We start from the raw sequence: 6,000 nt of genomic DNA, 5'->3' as shown, positions 1-6,000 counted from the left end.
TTGCCACTAATTTTGTCCGGTCCACAAGCTTTTGTTACGTCTACTCTCTTAAATAACAATGTCACTTCATCCTCCGTTACAAAATTGACGTAGGGCTCTTGTTTTCCTTTGGACAGAGTGTTGAAAAGTTCTTTGTGTAGTTCAACAAAATCTTCTTTGTCAAAACGAGAATAGAAATAATTTAGTTCGTTGGCGAATTTCTCATCATCAGCCACTAAAATTTGTTTTCGTTTTGAGGCGCAGCCTGTTATTTTCTTTAATCCCTCCCAGCATTGTTTTGAGTTGTTCTTTGCAAAGAAATTCTCAATTTTTTCTTTGTATGTTTTTTTCCCTTCAATTATTGCTTTTCTCAGTTTATTTTTAGCATTTATAAACTCTTCGTTGCTAGCCTTATACTTTGTTTTCTTTTCAGTAATAAGGTGTTTGATTTTTTTGGTCATCCAGGGCTTATTGTTTCCATAGACTTGTATTGTTTTTGTTGGAATTGTTAACTCCTCGCAGAATGATAGATATGAGGTAACAGTTTCTGTTAGTTCGTTAATGTCTGGACAGTTCTCAATAAAGATTTCCCAGTTAGTTTTCTCAACGCATCCTCGTAGTTTTTCTACAGCCTCTTCAGACCACATCTTGACCGTTTTTATAACTCTCTTTGTAGTTTTAAGAGTAGGTTTGTAATTTGGTATAAGATGGAGTAATACATGGTCAGATTCTCCAAGTGGGAACAAACTTTTACATTTGTAAGCCTGCTTAATGTTTACGTAGCATTTGTCGAGCGTTCTGCCCTGCCTTGTGGGGAGGGAGACATACTGGCAATAGTTTGACAGTGTGTTGTCAATATTTAGGTTGTTAAAATCTCCAGTTACGATACAAACAGAGTCCGGGTGTTTTGATTGTACATTGTGTAACACATCAAAAATTATTTCCGACGCAGTCGCTGTGTCAGCCGTCGGTGGTATGTACACAACAACAACACACACCTGGGTGAATTCTCTAGGCAAGTAGTAGGGCCTAAGTGTGACACACATAAGTTCAATGTTAGGGTCACAAATTTTATTCCTGATGTTCACATTATTGGCGTTGCAGTATTCCTTGTTTATATAGATTGCGAGTCCTCCTCCTTTTGACTTTCCACTATTAATTGTTCTGTCTGCTCTATAAACGTAAAATTTATCGAGATCAACAGAAGAGTCGGGTATCGTATCATTGAGCCAGGTTTCAGTGAAACACATTAAGGAACACTCTCTAAATTGATACAAATGTTCACAGCAACCTGTTAATTCTTCCATCTTATTTTGTAAAGACCTAACATTGCCTGTTACGATGGGTGGTAGGAAGCCTCTTTGTCCTCTTCTTCTACACTTAACTCGTATTCCTCCTCTACGTCCTCTCTTCTTACGTTTTGCGCTAGGGATTTGTTCGGTTAAAGCCTTGGGCTTAGGCTCGTTATTAGGTTCCAAGATGGCGGGTGTGTTGTCCATACTGTCAAGCGTCTTACCACAAAACTCCACTGAAATACACGTTTACTTATGTCTAGGTCTATTCTCCTGCAAACCTCGTACTCAAGATAGTCAAACTAATAGTTCATTTATGATTGAGACCAACACAAAATAGAAATCTGAACCAGACATATAGAAGCAAACATAAGTACGACAGTGTTAGCCTATAAATACACATTTAATGCACATTCAATACAGATTCAATACAGATTCAATACACATTCAATACACATTCAATACAGATTCAATACACATTCAATACACATTCAATGCTCATTCAATACAGATTCAATACACATTCAATGCACATTCAATACAGATTCAATACACATTCAATACACATTCAATACAGATTCAATACACATTCAATACAGATTCAATACACATTCAATACAGATTCAATACACATTCAATACACATTCAATACACATTCAATACACATTCACTGAATATGTTATGCCATAAGATGCAGTATATTTTGTGTGCGGCCCTTTCTGTTCATTGATACGACCGTGTGTAAGAATAACTGCGGCCCTTTCTGTTAATATTTTTGACCTTTCGTAAGAATTACAGCGGCCCACCAAAAGAAAATTGTACTTAGAAATGTAATACATTTGAACTATTGCAACATTTTGTAATGAATTCAAATGTTGAATCATTTTTTAAAAATGTCATTTCCTTCACTATGAATTGACTTAAGAACGTGCACGAGATAGTGAATCAACAAATATGTGCAAGCTATTTGAGAAAATATTTGATTCCCCTGAACCTGATCCTGGAAGAATAAAAGTTAACGAATAAGTAGAAATTAACAAAAAAAAATACGACAACATCGAACAGGGTTGTCTAAACAAAAACTGAATTGTATAACTCTGAGAAATACGAACTTATACGTAGGGATTTTAAATAAATTGTGACCAGTCACAAAATGGGTCTTCGACTGACGGTTAAATATTAATTAGCACTTCGTTTCATAGATTTTTTTTTTATTACACCAGCATGGCTTTAGGGAATTTAGGTCATGTGAAACTCAACTAATAGGACTAATTGATGATTTTTTCAAAGGGATTAGATAATAGTGAGCAAATAGACGTCATTTTATTAGACTTATCTAAGGCATTTGACAAAGTTCACCACCATAGCTTGCTTTAAAAAAAATACTTTGGCATTGCTGGTTCATTACATCGATGGATTCAGGATTTCCTTACATGAATTAATGGCGCCAAATAACACCAATAATAGTAAACTCACGCGTACCTCAAGGAGCAATCTTAGGCCCACTACTGTTTCAAATTTACATAATTGACCTATTAATTGCAATATTTCAGGAACAAAGGTTTATTAATAGAAATTTGTACAAATAAATCAGGAACATAAAACGAAAATTCTATTTAACTTTAGTTAGGCCAATATTAGAATATGCACCCTCTGCTTGGGATCCCTCAACTCAAGAAAACAAAATGAAAATAGAACAAACGCAAAAAGAGCAGTGATATTTATAACAAAAGAAAATTAACAATTGATTAGAGCAACACCTTTAGTGGAATCACTAAATTTGGAGACAATGCAGGGCAGAAGAATAAAAAGTAAAGTAGCAATAATACATAAAACAGTAAAGCATAATTTACAACCTAATAAAATACTCAGACACACAGATAAAGATACATTTCTTATTCCATATGCTAGGACAAAGTCGTACAAGTTCTCTATCTTTTGTAGTGTCATTAGAGAATGAATCAGCCAGGAAAACCAACAACTTAGCAGAGTTTAAGTAAGTGAATGCGTAGGACGTAATTATCTTCTCTTTGAAGTAACGTCTGTAATTTATAAGATAAGATAAGATGGTTTACGTTTAAGGAAGTCTCGCAGTCACAGAAGCAATACACACAAGTTTCTTTTGGTTAATAGATGTTACAAAGATTGTCATAGAAAGGTGGGGGACAGTCGGAGAAGAAACTAAAGTGATCAAGAGAAACACACACTGGGAAAAACCCAAAAATCAACATAGCAATAAGATTAAAGAAAGAATTTAAAAAAAAAACACACAACAAGATCGAACTCTACTTGGTTTATTTTAATAACATGCCATACGGGTCTATGTGAAGTCAGTTATTATAATCTGCAAATAGGCCTAGTGGTTGGGGTATGAAACAGCAGACACAGCGGGAGATGGACGATTTATCGACTTCAATAGTGTAGTAGACTGGGTTTATTCTGCAGACGTCAGTTTGGTAGGGTTAGGTTGTATATCAAAGGGATGTGAAAAGTACTAACCGCTGGTCACGTGCGGCCCGCCATTACAATTTGCAAGTTCCTCTTTCCGACTTTTAGGCCCCTGAGGTCCATGACATAAAACTGTGGCGGGTAACGTAGCTAGCACAAAGACCAACCAACTTTACTTTCTCCAACTTACGACAGTGATCTATTAGGGATCGGTGGACTCGGAGACTTTAAGAATCCCAAAGTTAAAATTCACAATAATCATATAGATTTAGGAAAGTATTTTCCCCATGTAGGCTATCTCTTACATTTCCCTCCTCCTCCTCCTCTCTCTCTCTCTCTCTCTCTCTCTTACACACACACACATTTTATTTTTCCTTAGGGTAGTCTGCATATGCTGCTGCATTTTATTTAAGATTAGTAAACATATTGAATGAAACTACTTATTCATCGGAAACTGTCTCTAGCACCACTCGTCTCGGCCCATTCATACAGTCAATACAATTATGTTTGCCTATTAATGGAGTGGTGGGGAGCATGGGCGTAGCCAAGGGGGGTGTCGGAATTTTGTGACTGATTTTTTGCTATGATTTTGTTTATTTTAGGTGAGATTTTAATACTAAACAATGACTTGCCCCAGCGCAGCCAATGGTGTTTTGAGTTTAAAACCCCCTACCAGCGGGTTTTGCAGTTAAATCCCTCTCTTCTATAAAACAAAACAAAAAAAAAGTGCAAACGACAATCCCTAATTCTAAGAGCACAGCTAAGGAAGATTTTGATTTTAAACCCCCCTCCAAAATTTATGATAAACCCCCTCTTCAGTATAAAAAAAAAGCAAATAACACATTCTAAAATTTATGAGCGTAGCCAAAGGGGTTTTGAGTTTAAACCCCCGACAGCGGTTTTTGAAGCTAAAAAAATACCTCTTCAATATAAAAAAAAAGCAAATTACGCACTCAAAATACTTGAGCGTAGCCAAAGGGAGTTTTGAATTTAAAAAAAAAAACCTCTTCAATATAAAAAAAAAATTACACACTAAAATTCTTTGAGCGTAGCCAAGCCAATGGGGATTTTTGAGTTTAAACCCCCCTCTTCCAGATGGCTTTTTTAAAAGTTTAAAACCCCTCCAGATGGTTTTGAGTTTAGAATCCCCCTACAGACAGTTTTGAGGTTGAAAACCTCTCTCTTCAATATTATTCTAAAGCAAACAACAACACCAAATTCTATGACCGTAGCTAAATGGGGTTTTGAATTAAAAAAAAAAAAAAAACAACTCCGGAGATTTTTTAGTATAAACCCCCCCCCCCCCAACAGATGATTTTGACGATAAAAACTTCCCTGTTCGATATAAAATCTAAAGCAGACTACGGTCACCTAATACCAAGAGTGTAGTCAGTACCAGTACCAGTAGCTGGGCTCCATTAATAAATAGCAGTGAATAGTCATCTGCCGAAATTGAAAAAAGACTAAATGTGGCTCAACAAAGATGGCTAAGACAGATTTTAGGAGTCAGTTATAGAGATCGTGTCTAAATCAAGGAAAACCTATGCCGAGCGTCGCATGAGGTTTGCGGGACATGTTCTAGGACAAAATGAACTACGCATAATAAGAGTTGCGATGACATCCTAGTACAACTTGGCGCCACACTTTCATGGAGGTCCTCAGAGCAGGTGGGAAGAGGCTTCAGACATTGCCAGTGACAGATTTTTGTGGAAACAGCTTGCCGCCAAATGCCCCGAACGGCGCGGGAGGATCTAAGTCAGTAAGAAAAGCAGATTAGGTTTTTGAAATAAAACTTTTTAATAGCAGGATAATGCACTGTAGATACCTCAGAATATGCATTTTGTTGGCTTTCAATGCCGGAAATAGTGCTTGGCGGCGGGGCTCCCCCAGCCCCCTTTGCTGGGCGGGGAGTCCAAACTTTTTCCACTAACTCCAGGAAGACTATATTCCAGGGCACAATAAACGTCTTCCGATAGAATGAAGGGTCAGAATGTAATAAAGATTAAAAGATTAATTATGTACACACACACACACACACACACAAACACACACACATATATATATATATATATATATATATATTTCTTTTTTGATGGGAGGGGTAGGGCCAAGCCCATAGTGGGGAGTGTTGTAATGCATAAACTATATTAGTGGCAACATTATTTTAATACATTACTTTTTGTTTGTTTCTTAGTTGGTTTTTATTTTTAGTCCTGCATATTTAGCTGTTTGTTAGGTTTTTTGTTTTATTTTGTTTTTAGACTTTGTGCAGTGGAATTCA

This window comes from Biomphalaria glabrata, chromosome 1 (assembly GCF_947242115.1).
Source record: "Biomphalaria glabrata chromosome 1, xgBioGlab47.1, whole genome shotgun sequence".
Lineage (NCBI taxonomy): Eukaryota > Metazoa > Mollusca > Gastropoda > Planorbidae > Biomphalaria > Biomphalaria glabrata.
The sequence above is the reverse complement of the archived record's forward strand: the minus strand, read 5'-3'. Positions refer to the sequence as shown.